The sequence below is a fragment of the Strix uralensis genome, chromosome 4 (genome assembly GCF_047716275.1).
Source record: "Strix uralensis isolate ZFMK-TIS-50842 chromosome 4, bStrUra1, whole genome shotgun sequence".
Taxonomy (NCBI): Eukaryota; Metazoa; Chordata; class Aves; order Strigiformes; family Strigidae; genus Strix; species Strix uralensis.
Genome location: NC_133975.1, coordinates 69,640,845 through 69,657,722, shown reverse-complemented (window position 1 = coordinate 69,657,722; position 16,878 = coordinate 69,640,845).

Below are 16,878 nucleotides of genomic sequence, written 5' to 3'. Positions count from 1 at the left end.
GTTTTCTTTGTTTTTTTTTTTTTTTTAAGTTCTAGCCTGATTAATATGGTAATGATAACTGATTTGGGTAATGATCTAAAATAGCCATTAGGAAATACTCAACAGATCCCAGTTCTCAGTTTCCACTTCCAATATGTAAGAAGCTTTAGAGAATGAAATAAGCTTGAATCAAACTGATAGAAACTCCATGAATCTCAAACTTTATTGTACAGCACAATGTAGCATAAACAAAATTTCTTTCTGTTGACTATATCGTTAGCTCTCATTTCACAGTTCTATCATACATAAATGGAAAAATTTTCTTTAATCCTTACTAAATAAGACAAAGACATTGAGTGAACTATTTTGTTTAGATCTTCTTATCAGAAGTCTTCATGTTAAAGGCATACAGAGCTTTGATATTAAAGGAACTGTCTGTGCAAGAACACTTACATATTAAATTAGATTATTTCTTCCCCAGAGCTCAACATCACCAGAAACCTTTTGGGAAACTAAATTCCCAGATATCTAATAAAATAGAAAAACAACTGTGTCTTTAAAGTGATTCTGACCTAATGTTACAGAACTAAATCAAACTGCTATTATTTGACATATTCACTTCTATACCGTTTCCACACCTCTGACTGTGCATTGAGTTGGCTTTAGACTGCAAGCAACACTGGGGTTTGGGTTGTTTTTTTTCCAGATTAATTCAATTCAGGTTTTTTCCTCAGTTGAGCAACCTATTTCACATTAACACCATGAATTCAGTTATGAAGGAAACACCTCCAGCCCAGGGTAAAGTTACACTCTACAGCTGAATATTTTTTTCTCAGTTCTAGCCAGCTGAAGTGGCTCAGCAGAGCGCAACAGCTGCTGGAGCCAGCACAAGGAAGGGAGTGGGCCTGTGGACTGGGAGCAGAAATGCTCCTTTCAGTGGTTGTGAACAATGCAATCGTCTCAGACACAACACATCATTTTACCCAAGGAAAAAAAAAAATCACAACTCAGCTTTGTCTGAACTCACTGCAGCCATGTACATTTACACTGGCTGAGGATTTATCTTCATAAATTCATACTTCTAGGAGTGTAAAAAACTCAAGGGCATATACTATGACAGGAAGTGGTGCCTCTTTTATTCCTCAAAAAAGTCACGGCCCTTTGCTCAAGAACAGCTTTTGTCAATAGCTACATGCACTGCTCAGAAATCAAATGATTCTGAAAAGGTTATCGAAAAAGAAGTCTCCTGCACAGGATGCTGGTAAAGATCTGATTTTTACACAGCTATGGTAATTTCCTTTTACTTGAAGCTTACTACTTCACCTTTATAAGAAGCAAAGGAACACTGTTGATGCTGTAGTAAACATAACTAACATTTAAATACTGGGAAACACATGGTCTCTTCTGGTCTTAAAAGTACAAAACAATGGTTTATGTGTTAGCTGAAAACCTGGCTTCAAATTGTTCAGGTCAGCAATTCTATAAGGGTAATTTGTTTTAAATATATATATGTGTTCTTAAGCCATTTTACTCCACTGAACCCTGCATTGACTTGAAGGACCTCATTCACTGAGACACTAACCCTGCAAGTTATGTACAACCCCAAGTGACAAACAGGGCCGCAGAGGGTACAAATACAGTCTGACACTACACTTGAGCTTCTATCAAGAAAGTACTTCCATTCCCCTCTCTTCTCTGCGACTCTGCCTTCCTTTCTTTTGCTCCTTGACCCTACGCTGTGATCCCACCCTGATACTCACAGGTCACCTCCTTCCCCTTGCACTAGCTTTGGAGTTTGTCAGATCCCTCGCTGAGTTGGTTCAATTTGCTAAGCCAGCAGGAAAAAAAAAAGTCCCACAAAAATTACTTCCTTCTACCCCGTTACTTTAGCTTCTTGCCAGCTTAGTGAGTCGAACAGGCTCACAAAGGCGTGTGTTAAGTGGCAAAGCTGGTGTAATGGAAGTGCCTAGAGCAAGTGGATAGTAACTGAGGGGGGAGTGTGTGTGTGTGTAAAGATAGAAAGAATGCAGTGCTGGGAATGCTCCCTTTAGCAAAAGTGAGGTATAAATGGGCTTGGAGACATAGTCAATCCATGCTTAGAGGCAAGCAGAAATTTGCCATTGTGTTTGGATCAGCCTACAGCAGAGTCAGACATTAATCATTTGGCCTTGGCTGCTAAGTTTTGTATTTTAGTCATAGAAAGTCTTCTCTGCCTAGCAATTGTATGTGCCACATTAGCCCTTTACCATGTAATCAAACGACAAGGACACATATGTCCATCTTGAATTAGGAAAAGGAAACAATGAATGCTTCTTGCACTTTCAGCACAGGGTTTTCTTCAAATAAAAGGGCACTAAATGGCATTCACCAGACTTTAGGCCCGTGTAATGCCTCCAGTAAATATTAGGAAGAAGCTTAAAAAAAAGCACAAGTTTTATTGGTTTCAATGGAATATGTTCTAAAATTACTCCTCAAGGATGCATAGAAGAAACACCAGATAAAATAATGCTGTTAAAAATGAGAAAGCATAGCAAACAATGTATTTCACATTTCTCAGAGTAGTTACATGCAGGCAGGCTTGATGTAGGACTTTTTACAATCTTACACGGATACAAAAGCAGCCTGACTTTGCTGCCCCTCATATTCTGCTCTCCTGTGTGGCTGCCTCAGCTGCACATTTGTCTCCCTCCATTTCCAGGACCTCCTACATGGGCAAGCTGATTGAATAGCTCCCTGCAGCTCTGACCTACTATCCTGCCTTGGAATGAACAACTGGATGTAACGTGACAAGACAATATTACAGAAGACTCTTTGTAGCCTTAAAGCTACTAAGGTCTATCCTCATCGCAATCTAGATCTTAACCCTCTGATGTACTCAAAGTTCTGGGCTCAGACAGCGTTCATCGGGAAAATTACACTGACATCACTGGAGTTCCCCTACACATCCTGAGCCAGGGCACAGACAGACCATATTCTGACATCTCCTGAGGACCCTCATCAGTTTTGGACGGGAATTGAAAAGTGAAAATTTCAGGTTCTTTTCCAGATTATTTTTTCTTTTTCCCTTAATTGTTTTTTATACTTATCTGCTATATCCCTCTTCATCGGCCATAGGCTTCTTTAATTCTTTTTGTCTATCTACCATCTGTTTGCAAATCAATGAAAGGAAAGCTAAAATGACTAAGCATTCAACACCTGGTGTCTAGGTTTGGGGTTTTTTTATCATTGCACATAAAATACAAGGATAGACTTTCTAATAAATGGAAAGGTATACCTCTCTTTTCTATTTGCAGTTAGATATGCATAAGTGATATTTAGATACAGTAATCCTCTAGGACAAGACTCTGATTCACTGAATGTACATGATGCAAAACAGGGCAGGGACCTCTCAGAGAGCTGGTCACGGCTCCCACACATTCTGACCAAACCCTGATGCTAGTAAAGCAGATTGCAATGGTCTGTCACATGGAGGAGTACAGCCAGCACAGCATAAGCCATCTGAGACTGTTCCCTGCTGTTCTCCAAAGGCTGCAACAAGGATAATAAAGAGATGCAGAAAGGTTCAATACCAGTGAAAACTCCTCTATACACTAACACCTCTAAACCAGTGTGAGTGGGCCAAAGAAATAAGGTTTTAATGTTAATGTCAGATTCCAACTTCCTATGCTATACCAATGAATTGAGCTTGCGTGGCAAGGTTGTGTAGCAGTGGGGCTACAGGTGTGGTTTCTGTGAGAAGATGCTAGAAACTTCCCCTATGTCTGACACAGCCAGTTCCAGCCGGCTCCAAGACAGACCTGCTCCTGGCCAAGGCTGAGCCTATCAGCAATGATGGTACCACCTCTGTGATAATGTATTTAAGAAGGGGGGAAAAAAAAGCTGCAGAAGAGCAATTACAGCCAGACAGAGGAGTGAGAATATGTGAGAGAAACAACTCTGCAGCCACTAAGGTCAATAAAGGAGGAGGGGGAGGTGATGCTCCGGTTGCTGGAGCAGAGATTCACTGTGGTGCAGGCCATGGTGAGGCAGGTGTGCCCCTGCAGCCCGTGGAGGTTAACAGTGGAGAAGATCTCCACCTGCAGCCAAGGGAGGACCCCACACCAGAGCAGGTGGATGCCCAAAGGAGGCTGTGACCTTGTGGGAAGCCCATGCTGAAGCAGACTTCTGGCAGGACTGGCAGCCCCCTGGAGAGAAGAGCCCAGGCTGGAGCAGGTTTGCTGGCAGGACTTGTGACCCCATGGGGGACCCCTGCTGGAGCGGTCTGTTCCTGAAGGATGGCACCCCGTGGGAGGGACCCACACTGTGACAGTTTGGAAGAAATGCAGACTGTGGGAAGGACTCGCATTGGAGAAGTTCATGGAGGACTGTCTCCTGTGGGAGGGACCCCATGCTGGAGGAGGGGAAGAGTGTGAGGAGTCCTACCCCTGAGGAGGAAGGAGTGGCAGAGACAACAGGTGATGGACTGACCGCAACCCCCATTCCCAGTCCCCCTGCACCACTGGTGGGGCAGGAGGGAGAGAAAATTGGAAGTAAAGTTGAGCCTGGAAGAAGGGAGGGGTGGGGGGGAGGTGTTTTAAGATTTGGTTTTATTTCTCATTATCCTACTCTGATTTAATTGGTAATAAATTAAACTAAGTTCTCCCAGCAAGTCTGATTTGCTCATGACAGTAATTGGTGAGTGATCTCTCCCTGTCCTTATCTTGACCCACGAGCCTTTCATTATACTTTCTCTCCCCTGTCCAGCTGAGGTGGGGAGTGATAGAGCAGCTTTGGTGAGCACCTGGCAACCAGCCAGGGTCAACCCACCACAACCAACCAAACTAAACCTAATATTCTCCATATGTGACTAACAACCTACATTTTCATATATGTTACAAAGAGGGCCAAAGTAATTCTCATAAGATATATAATAAATATAGCTGAAAACCAAGCATTGCATTCTGTGGGGAAAATAATCCACATGCACCCCACACGCCCCCATTTTGGCTTCATTTTTCATCTGCATTAGGCTGAAGCCAAGCCATTTCCAAGCACATAAGATATCAACCCAGAATGCAACCCACTCAGAACATGCAACCAAAACACCTTGAAATTGCCAATTTGTTAAAACAATCACAAAGGAGGGTATATGAAAATCTAAACCAGAAAAATTCCAAAAGAAAATCGATATATGCAGTTCGTAGGCAGAGCTATCAGGATACTTATTCCCAGTGTTGGCACTTGGATTTGTTGTCCTGCCCTAATTATGTTAGGTATTGTCTGTGTGAACTGAGTGCCCCAACATGCTTTTATAGATTTCTCCATATTTTGTCCTGGAGCTAATTGTTGAAGGCAGTAAGTCTCTGCAAAAAGACTTGCTGAATTATTGAGCCTATGTTGTTGGGAAGAACACCATGCTGATCAGTTGTTTATTCCGTGTAGTGTAAGAAACAGTCAAGTGCATTCAGGTGAAGAGAGCACTTTTAAAAATTACGTTACTTATTCCTTTTTTTCCCAGTGGAAAAACTCACTAACAAGGCTTAATGAAAGCAGCAGAATTTGACCCTTAATGATTAACATGAAGTCCAAGAAGCTGCTACCACTCAAAAACACCTGTTGCGTAAATGAAGTTTGGTAGGTTAAGATTAAGATTTTAATGTGAAAATAGAGTTCCAATACTTCTGATTGTTTCTGGTAAACCTTTATCATTGTGCACACAGAAAAAACTATGTTTCTATTTCAGTATTAATAGATGTTATATGAGATTCCTCTAACTGACAGATCTTTTATAAGTTAAGGGCATGAGAAAGCTATTCTTCTGGTATCAGAATTAGAGTTGACTGTAGCACCAATACAGACTTTTATGATACTTGTGGGATGATAATTTCCCACAGTGGTAGTTCTATCAATACCCTTAGCAACCTTTCCAGTCTCTTGAGAGAGCTTTCACAGTCCATATATGTTAGCAAAGAGCTGGAGTTGTTGCAGCAGGTGAAAGCACAGACAACAAACCTGGTGGACAAAGGTCCTTACTGATGCAGTACAAGTCAGGAATACTATAAAAAATACCTTCTGTTACAAATATTTGTTTCAACATCCTAGGAGCAAAGCCTCAGAAAAACCTGAAGGTGATCAAGTGTCAGAAAACTGCATTTAATACTACCAGCTTCTTGTACTAGAGTGCTTCAAATTAAAGGACAATGAAGTATCTTTTAAAATTTTACAATAAGGGATCATAATGCCTTAGATTCACATGTTAAATGTTACTGAAGGTAATGCAAGAGCTTAGAAACCTAATCTAATATAGAAATACACACCTGCGGTATTAAAGACAGAATTCACCTCACTTAACATTAGTTGTCTCTGAAGTGTGTATCTGAGCTCTGTTCAATTAGTGAGAGACACAGTGAGACACTGGCATTTCTTGAGCATGATTCTGCTTCACAGACTGAGACCTCTCTATTAACTACAGGCTAAAAATGCTTATTTTTTTTCATTTATTATAAAGTGAATGTAGATGACAAGCTCAGATACAGATATGATACATGCCTACATTTGGACAGTCAAGTCCTATCAATGTTGTAAGAAGCTCTCAAAAGAAGCTGTAAAATCAAGATTTTTCACTTTAGCATTTATACTACTTTGAGATTTCATGGTTTGCTTTGATATAAAATCAGAACTGGATGTTGGAGGGAAAGTTTTCACATACTCAATGTAAGGAATTTTAATTACTAAAAAAATTGTTAGCACAGGTTTGGGTTAAAAACAGGTTGAAGACCATAAACGAATACCATGGCTGAATAGTGGGTGGGGAGCAAGACAGGACATGGTATCTGGAACTGCCAACATATCTAGTCATGATTAATTTTGTCACTAGGTAGCTGGAAGTAAGAAGCAGTACCATTTCAACGAACTTGCTCATAATATTAAGTTTCGATAAAATTGAAATACTAATGTGAATTTAAAAAACATTATTAGGGTAGCAAAAAAATAGGTAGGAGTTCCTCCAGGAAAATAAGATTTAGACTGGAATAAATGCAAGCTAATAGCTGGAGAATGAAAATCCAAAATGAGGATACTCAAGAGAGGGGAAAATTTGGAAATCAGTAATTTTGAAATAAACCTAGGGGTGATAGTGCAAAGATTAGACTTCTATTCGCAACGCAACCTGTAAGTCTGAAAGGTTAATGTAATTTTGTGTTGCATAGACATACACATTATATAAACCACGAGGAACTAAGAGTCTCCTCTCTACAGCCTGACTACATCTGACATATTGCTCTGGGTTCTAAGAAACTTGTTATTATGATTTAGAAGAGTAACTTATGACACTTAATATTTTTGAACAACTACATTCAGATGACATTTCTCAAACAATTTTATGAAGATTTTATCAACTTTAATAATCTGTACACTAGATAAAATGGAATGACTGTATGATCCATAATGACTAACCATGTTTTCCATCTGACTTTAGTCTTTTGAAAGTTTTTCAGGCCTAATTCAAGCTTTTAATTAACATTTCTATAAAGGCAAAAAATCTAGACACTCCATCATCTCACCTTCTGAAGACACTGGCTAGGTACTGGTCAAATGCAAAATCCACTGCCTTCCCATACAGCCAGCTAGCCCTTTCCTCCGCACATCCAGGAAACTGGTGACTTGTAGGCTCCAACGTTACAAACTTCAAAGGTATATTTAAAGTGCGCTGACATTCAACATATTAATATATCGGTTAAGCAAAGTTGACAGAAGGAACTTGACAGTTCAGAAATTATTTTACCTTAAAAATTACAGCTAAAAGTGAAGAGTATTTACAAATAAAGCAACCATCTACTCAAACAGGATGCAAATGACCACCTCTCACAGAAATACTCTCTTGTGAATGTCATTGCTAACATTACCATCATATTTTTGCCAACAAGTGAGGATCAAGAATGCAATAGATCAGTATTGGTAGAAGAGGAAGCTGAGAGAAAATATTTTCTGCTGGTTTAGAATTCTGTTAAAATCCTTTCAGCTTTCAGACTTTCAAAGTGCAATACAACCAAAAAGACTACTGTTAATCGCAGGGAAAAAGCTCTTTGCCTTCCGCATTGATGACTGTGGCAACTTTACTTATTCTGCTGTTCTTAATAATAGATACAAACAAGCAGAAATCACTGCTGAAGCTGCTGAACAGTTACTTGAGACCATACCTAGGACACAGAAATTGGTAGATCTTGATTTATTTCTGCTTAGGTACCTGGCAATAGTTCGATGTGACTCACTGTTACAGTGATGACAACACCCATCAAATACAGTCTGTTGAAAAGTTTGGCTTTTTTTTTTTCTTTTTCCTGGAAAAGTTCTTCACCCAGGTTGTCAGCATCAACTTTCTTTTTTTTTTTTTCTCCAGTCAAGAAACATAGGGCCAAATGGCTGACTATCATTTCCTCATTGCTCTACTTTTGCTAGCAAAAAACAGCCACTGTAGTCAGTTCTTCAAGCCCTTGCTCGTATCTCAGAATGTCTGAAATTGCTATTATCCTTTGGGAACTAAATAGTAAAATTTGAAATTGTCTTTCAAAATAATTTGAAGTGAGACTTGATAAGTTCATAAGCTCAGGGTGCTTGTTTGTCAGAATTTGAATCCCTGGGGATAGGCTTGCTGTAAATTTCAACATGTCATTGATTTTCTCTCTACAGAAATGAAGCTTCTGTTTGGATTCTGCAGCCTGCTACCCACACACATTTGAAAAGTAGATGATTGTAATTTTCTAGCTTAAGAGCAGTTCTATAAATACAACCCAACATTCAGTTTTACAGAAGAAGATGTGTCTGGAAGAACTATGTGCATAAGTGTTCTGCTACTGTGAGTAAGTCTTGCTGAGAAAATGGCACCAAAACTTATATTTTCTGTAGTTTGCCAGTGTGTCATCAGAAGCCATTTCAGCAAGGGACTGTTCCATGAAAAATGAATGTGCTACACAATCAAGCTCAAAAGAATTTGTCAAATCAGCAGTTGATTTGCTAGATAAGTTAACGTGGATGTAAAGCAAAACAAACATTTTTTTATCCCTTCTACTTTTAATGAATATTACACTGCACAACAACAGTTGTAAAGTAGTAAGTGCTCCAGCAATGTGGCTCTAACAGCACTGTACTCACCACAATACAGACTACTTTCTGGCCAGCACAAACCATCTCCTGTGCCATCAGCTAATGGACACATCCTCACTTCTTGCAGAGCAGCACAGCTCCAGTTCATAAATATTTTTCCAGTATTCCTTCACTGAACATAACCTACCAGCTAAAATCTCAACTGCCTTTTAAAATGTTAAATGGTATCAGTGATACCAAAAAATATACTGCTGCTGCAAAAAAACCCAAACCCATTTCCTTAACCAGGAAATACTATCTCTAATGAGCACGTTGTTCTTAACATTGCATTTATTTGAGGAAACTGAGCTGGCTAATTGCACAAAATGTAAGGGATGATATTTAGTAAAGAAGATTGTGTGACATAAGTGAAGTGAATCCCCTTAATTGAATGTTTACTTTCCTTCTTTCACATTTTGAGGAGGAGAAACAGTAAAGGTTTTTTTCTCTTATTACTTTTCTGCCTTTCAAGAACTCTAGTAGAAGCTGAAAAGAGGTTTTCTTCAGTATTCAGATGATGTATTTTATCAGCAAACTCCAGATCCTGGATATTTCAAGGTATTTTCTCCACAGAATTCCACAGTCAGGACTCCTGTTCATCCCCATCGTTGTTTGAAAGACTCTCCTATTTAAAAATTGCTAAGATCTTTCAATTTAATGTCTTAATACCATGAACTGATTCAGAGGAAAATGAAGGGGTGAAACATAACTGCATAAAGCAGTACCCTATACTGGTATTGCTGTTGGTAAATACTAGCTAAGAGGCGTTTCTCTAGGCTTTTCTATTGTGCTACCTTGGGGAGGGGGGTGGGGGAGGTAGAGCAGGAAGGCAAAAAATCCCCAAAGTATTTCCATCCCAACTAACTGACTTTACAGACTACAGTGCACTAGTCATACAATTTGTATAAGCATGTTTGAAAAAAAAGAAAAAGGTTTTACAGAACACTAAGGCTTTCTGTTGCTTTCAAGCACATCGGTTCATTTTATCCAGTTTAAAAAATACACTTGATGAAGAGACATTTTGTTATTGCTTCCTGAAAACAGCTGAAATAAGGAAGAAATCCAAAGCAGGCAATACTTTGAATCCTAATGGAAATAAGCACAGAATACCAAGTGCTGGGAGAGGGAGGAGCAGGGCAGGGGCTGACATGTTTTGAGTGCAAGCAGGTATCTTTGCACAGAGGATGCATCTTTTCAATGCACACTGTAGGTAAAGTGCAACCCCGTGGAAAACAGTAGAACAAAACCCGTGCATGTTATATTACTGGGAAAGACCTTTCACAAGATAGACTATACCATTTGCAAAATCAAAGAAAAAAAATAAAAGATTGTGAAAATCTGGACTCCCAATGTAAAACTTATTTGGTCTACATTTAAAAAGCTCTGGTTTTCTCAATCAGAAGAAAACCTAAAGGTAGATGTTTTCCTTTAGTCTGATAAAGGCTTGTTTTCACATATGGTGCTGCAAGCCTTTCTGGGATATGTTAGTTTTAATTCTTTGTTAGTACAATCATTTCCATATGCAGAATATGGAAAGTTAAGCTGCACAAGTCCGTGAGCATCGCGCAGCTCACTGAATGCTGATTACCTTCGCTGCCCAGAGAGCGCCAAACCACACCTCCTCAGCACGCAGGTGTCAGGCACGCACACCTCCTCGGTCACTGAATCAGAGACACATCTGCATCTGCCAACACCGCTGGGTACCGCCTGAGCTGCAAAGGACTCAACAGTTGATACAGTGAAGTGAATCAACAGTCCCTAATGGTTCTCAAATATTCTGGAGGAGAAATCTTGTCAAGCCAATTATCGACTGCGATCTCTTCAGATTGTTTTTGTTAATTTATTAAATGAGTTTGGTGTTCATCTCTAGCAGGATGTTTCCAAGAAAAATTTTGTCTCTAACCGAAAGCAGATGCTTCATAGCACTATTTCAGGAGAAAGCTCTCTTTTTGGTTTTATTTTATGGAAGGAATTTAGTGTTTGTTGACTGGAACTGAGACAGTTTCCTACAAGAGATGTAGGAAAATTAAAACATCCAGATTTCCTAATTCAAAACCTGACTTCCTACTTAGCATATCCTTCCCCTGATATTGTGGAGTAGTCCTTGCAGGAGATCAGGGCAGTAGGCTGCTATCATGGGCTCCCTCTCTAGCCTGGGCCTGTTCAGCACTTCCAAGTTAACAGAAAATCCCACAACCAACTGGCAATCAACAAAACACACCACCCCATTTTTCCACTATCTGAGCCCTTCACCAAGTCCCTCGTGGTCGGGACAGTGGTTGGCAAAGCTTTTACTGATGTGGAAATAACCTGGACAAATACTCACCTAAACAGGTTATGTCTACCTGAGAGTCTTTTTTCCTCTACTACCCTGAGCCAGATTGGTGACTCCCATCGTCCTGACACTACATGGATGCTTTTCCACCTCTCCCCTTAGGCATTTCTACACATTTTGTTCCCATACATATAATCACAATACACACGGTGCAGTGCAAGTGGCGGCAAGGTTGATCCATCTGCTCTCTGATACAGGAAGAAACCCTCAGCCCAAAATAAAAACATGTGACAGCATGAGAATACTCCAGAATAAATCCTTCCTATTTATTAGCTTGTGTTAGCATTGAAAAGCCAGTGTTAAGGCTTCAAACCATAGGCTTTACTCATTAACATCTGTTGACAGGGTAGGAAAAAATACCTTCTGTCTGTTCATATGAATGGAATCCAGAGAGTACTCTCTCTCCCTGCTGCCTTAGATTTGTTCTCATTATTTGCCCTAGTTACTTTCTCCATCTCTCTCTCTTAGACTGGCCATACCTCCTCTCCCGCTGCAAAGGGATGTGGTTTCCCTCTTTGGATTTTCTCACTGTGTTGATGTATAACTGGATGTCATAGGCATTACCACAAGTCCAGGCAACTGGTCACATCTATGCCACTTTCTGCCAGTTCAAGGGGTATCATTATGCTTCCATTCACCATCAAATATAAAAGGGTAACTAACATGCTGACGCACTTTTTTTCACTGCTGTACTGGGTCTGACTGAGCCGGAATTGGTTTTCCCCTATAGCAGCCTTCATGGTGCTGTGTTTTATGTTGGAAGCTGGCAGGGTGTTGATAGCACCCTGGTGTTGTGGCTACTGCTGAGTAGTGCTTACACAGCACCAAGGCTCTTTTCAACATTTCCCCCCCACAGTGGGACGGGGTGGGCAAGATCTGGGGAGGGGACACAACCAGGACAGCTGACCTGAACTGACCAAAGGGATATTCCATACCATATAAAGTCTGCTCAAGTATAAAGCTGGGAGAAAGGAGGAAGGGGGTGGGGTCACCGTTGGTCCTCCGAGGCAACCACTATGTGTATCGGAGCCCTGCTTCCTGAGAAGGCCCGACATCGCCTGTTAATGGGAAGTAGAGAATAAATCTGTTTTCTTTCTGCTTCTGTGCGTGGACCTTTGCTTTGCTTTGCTTACATTAAAACTGCTTTTGTTTTACACACAAGGGTTGGGGTTTTTTCCTATCTTATTTTCTTTCCCCTTTTTGCCCTGTTGAGAAAAAAAGGGGGAAGGGGGGGAAGTGATAGAGTGACTTGGTGGGTACCTGGCATTTAGCCAAGGTCAAACCACCACAATTGCAGTTTAGAGAATGAACTGTTCCTCCAACCTTACCTCTTCTTATGACTTACACTTTGTGTTCCTTGTCTTGCTGAGAAACAGAAGTTATGATCTGTAGCAGTATGTTACACATTCTCAGGAGACGTTTCAGCCACTGAGGCCAATTAGCATAGAAAAGCTTGTGTTCATTTGGTTAAATACTTCATCATTGGGACGGTCCACCCAAAGAGGCAAAAGTTACTGATGGATGCCCAAACCATGCTTGGAAATTGTTTGGGAGGGTGTTACTCAGCCCAGGTCTAAGCCAGGCTGAGAGTGTTTTTGTCAGTTTAACAGCAGAGGTGAATAAGATGCATTCTTTAACAACATTTTCCTGTCACTGTTTAAACTGTTATCATAACTAGGAAGTCCAACAAACCAAATGCATTTGGGGAAACAACAGTAAACCACCAGTTCACTTAAATCTCTCTTCTTCACAGTGGGCCACAAGACATAGAGACCCAAATATGGGCCCCAATTCCACTCTCTTAGCATCCAAAGATAAACTCCAACTGACTGAAACTAAAGTCTAGGCCAGGCACCCCTCTTCCTCCCAACTCCTAAGTCTCATTTCATCTCTTCTCAGTCTTCATGCTTCACTAGCACCCTGACTCACAAAGCTCTGCTGCATGAGATGAGCTTCAGTTTGTGGATCCTTTTCACCTAAGCCTAACATTTTTTACATGTTTCTAGTAGCTTTCTTCTGCCCCATCTCTCAGAGGAAAAAATGAAGCCTCTTCTCCTCTCCCATTCAAAGCCTCCCTCCTACTTTTTCTTCTTTCCATTGCTTCTCCATTCTGACCATACCCCATCCTCAAATGTATGAGGTGAGATGCATACAGACCCAACTTCAGGGTCAGTATTGGATTTTACACATCATCATAGCTGTGAAGGGTTGCTTAGTAAACATACACAAACTTACACATCCTAGGTGGTCTTCTAGGTAAGAGGCTTGTCCTTGAGACAAGACATTATGAACTGGATATACAAAGGACTATTCACTAAGGGAACTTAGAAGAAACTTCTATGTGTACAGCAGAAAACCGCTAAGTGGAACTGACTGACAAATGCAGCGAGAGGGGTTCAATCGCTGAGTGATTTTAGAAATGAGTGACATAAAAAGGATGAAGTCATTACACAAAAGAGGGCAGTACAAATAAGAGAATGACAAAGGGACACACAGAACATGTAAGGACTGTGCTATCTTTCAGCTTCCAAGATGTTCCACATAATCATTTACTATTAGCTTTAATTGACTTCAGTGCAACAAAAGCACAATGAGACTTTCCCAGACAAGCAAAATACACATGCACTGCTGGCTATCAGCACAAAAGAAGGGTAATAACTTCAGGAAAGTTATGGCTTGGCAGCTGATTAAAAGGAAAAAAAGAGGGAAGAGTTAATCTTTGCATACTTTTTTAAGCCTCTGTAGTGCAAATACCTTACACAAACAATGCCACCTATCTTAAGTGACCATCCTAGGGATAAGGTAATTTAGTTACCTTGTAGAGATCAGTGCTTAATTAGAGGTCAAACTAAATTGTGCTTGGAAACCTTAGCAATTCAAGTTTGTTGGTCTGCTAGAAAGTTGCTATTGGATGTGGCTTCCGTTGTGGGCTTTGCTACTTTTCATAATCACCTGCTGCTGACCAGTTAATCAGCATATTTCTCAGTTGAATTCAACATTAACTGATACACCTTCTTACACAGCATTATTTCAATAACACAATTCAAATATAAAAGTTTTATTATTAGCCTAACAATAGAAAATGAGAATAGAAAAAAGCTCTATACTTCTTGAAAAACAGAGCATAGTATGTATGTTTGCTCATAATATGTACATCAATCACTGTACCATATGAGCACTTATTAGCACAGTTATTCTCATACTAAATTATGTTGGTTTTGATGACATGTAAGTATGATCTAGCTTTCATGTTACATTTGGCTAAATACTGTACAGGGAAATAACATTCTTTGCATTAGAGCCTAAAGATATCTATGTCACTACAATAGCAAAAGCCTCAAAATTTAATCCTATAAATAAACCTTGTATCAGCATGAACTCTGTATGTTCTGGAATACGAATGGTAGGTATTGATGTTAAAGGTAGCAAAAGTAGTAAAGTAGTTTATCAATAACATACAAGACTGTTAATTACAAATCACTGAAGTTTATAAATACATTAGTTTTCAGAGCCAAAACCAAATAGTTGTTGCAGTTTTAGAGACCCTGGCACATATTTTGAAAACACAGTATTTTAGCAGTTAAAACCCTATATTTATATCCCTTCTGTTTTTCTATCCCACTTTTATATTTTGACTCTCAACACTTTGAAAAGGATATCGATACATACAAATCTAGGACTGTATTTAAATAATTCCAAGCATATAAATAATTATTTTAAAGAAGAAAACTTTGAAAATGGCAACATTTTAAAGTTGAATCATAAATACTTATTGACAGTTAATAATACCTCATTGACTCTGTGTTAAGTTTTAAACAGTGCACAAATGCACTTTACCCAAATTTGGTTGGAAATCTCAGAGAATATAATCTATAGTATAGAGATGCAATTGAATTGTGAGCAGTAGGGTAGGTAACTAGATAACGAAATTTGTTCACAAAGAACTCCCTGAAAGACAAAACTTTGTCTCCAGTATTCTCTTAATAAATGCTCTTGGCTCTTCCTTCCTCAGCCACATACATACTCTCTGTCAAGTTGCTGACTGCAGGCAGTATGGCTGCTGCAGCTAGGTGTGGCGTGTCTTGCTGGGATATAAGAGGAATGCAGTGAACATGAACTTAGTGCAGCTGGAGAGGGACAAACAAAGGCCTGTATGCAGTTTCCTATTAAAACAGCACAGGGGAGCACAGCTGGGCTGCAAGTATCATATACTATGTCACTTCCTTGTGTTGAATAGAACCTGCTGTTACACAAGCAACATCCAGGCTCTTTGATAGAAGACAGACCAAAGCAGTCTGCAAATGCCAGTTTTACATTGGTTTTGTATTACTTCTGACTTGAATTCTCTGTGTTTTGGAAATGCCCAATATCATCAGCCCACTGTGCCTCAGCAGAGGAAAAGCATAGGGCATCCCTAGGCAAATAAGGTACTGATCTCAGCATCATAGTTAAACAGATAGATATAGAATACAATCTTTAACAACAAAAATCAATATGGTTTGACTGCACCAGTGCCCAGGTTAATGAATATTTATCATTTCTTGCCAATGCTTCTAATTTTACCCTATTTTATTTTTCAAACAAACAGTAAACATGCTGGTTCAGGAGTCTTTGGTAATTTAGATACAGTGCTTTTTAAAACAGCTGTAGAAAAGCTCTGCACACTGTAGTCACACACTGTATTCGTACACACTTGTCCATCAAAACAGTGAAAATCATGAGAAATTATTTCAGTTGCAGTCAGTAATGGGAATGACTTGGTCTTGGGTGGACTGGTATCTGTAACTGAAATCTAACAATTTGACATACTCCATTCTATGGCATCATGATAGGAAATGAAATAATGACATATCTGAAAAAATACTTTTTAAATTATTTTGCCTTGTTTAAAGTGTTATTTCAGAGTTCATTTTGGGGAACATACAGGGGAGAGCTGGCAGATCTTTTATTTATTTCACCAGTCTCTCTATATAATAATATAGATTAACCGTTAACAAGATACAGAAAAAAATAATAAAAAATGATACACAAAATGGTCTGGTGGCTAGGGTAGCTACTCCAGCAACCTGTGTTGCAGTTCCTTTTGCCTCATGGCATACATTTCAACATACCATTTCACATCGTTCAAGCACAACTTAAACAATTTCTTAAGTGACCTACCAAAATCACTGTCACTAAAAGACCTTTCTGGAAAGGAACTCACTTACCCACAGCACTGAACAATTCCAGGGAGGATCCTGAGGGAGAGGGGGAATCACCTTCAAAAGATCAGGCCAAGAACCATCTGCTCCAGCACTTACTGTAATTAACAGAAGCCTTTCCACTGATTTCAGAGAGCTTTCAGGTCACACACAATTAGTATAATTCCAGATATTTTCACTCCCATTGACATAAGGATGGTCACGACTGTTCAAATATCCTGTAGACTGACACTGACAATACAT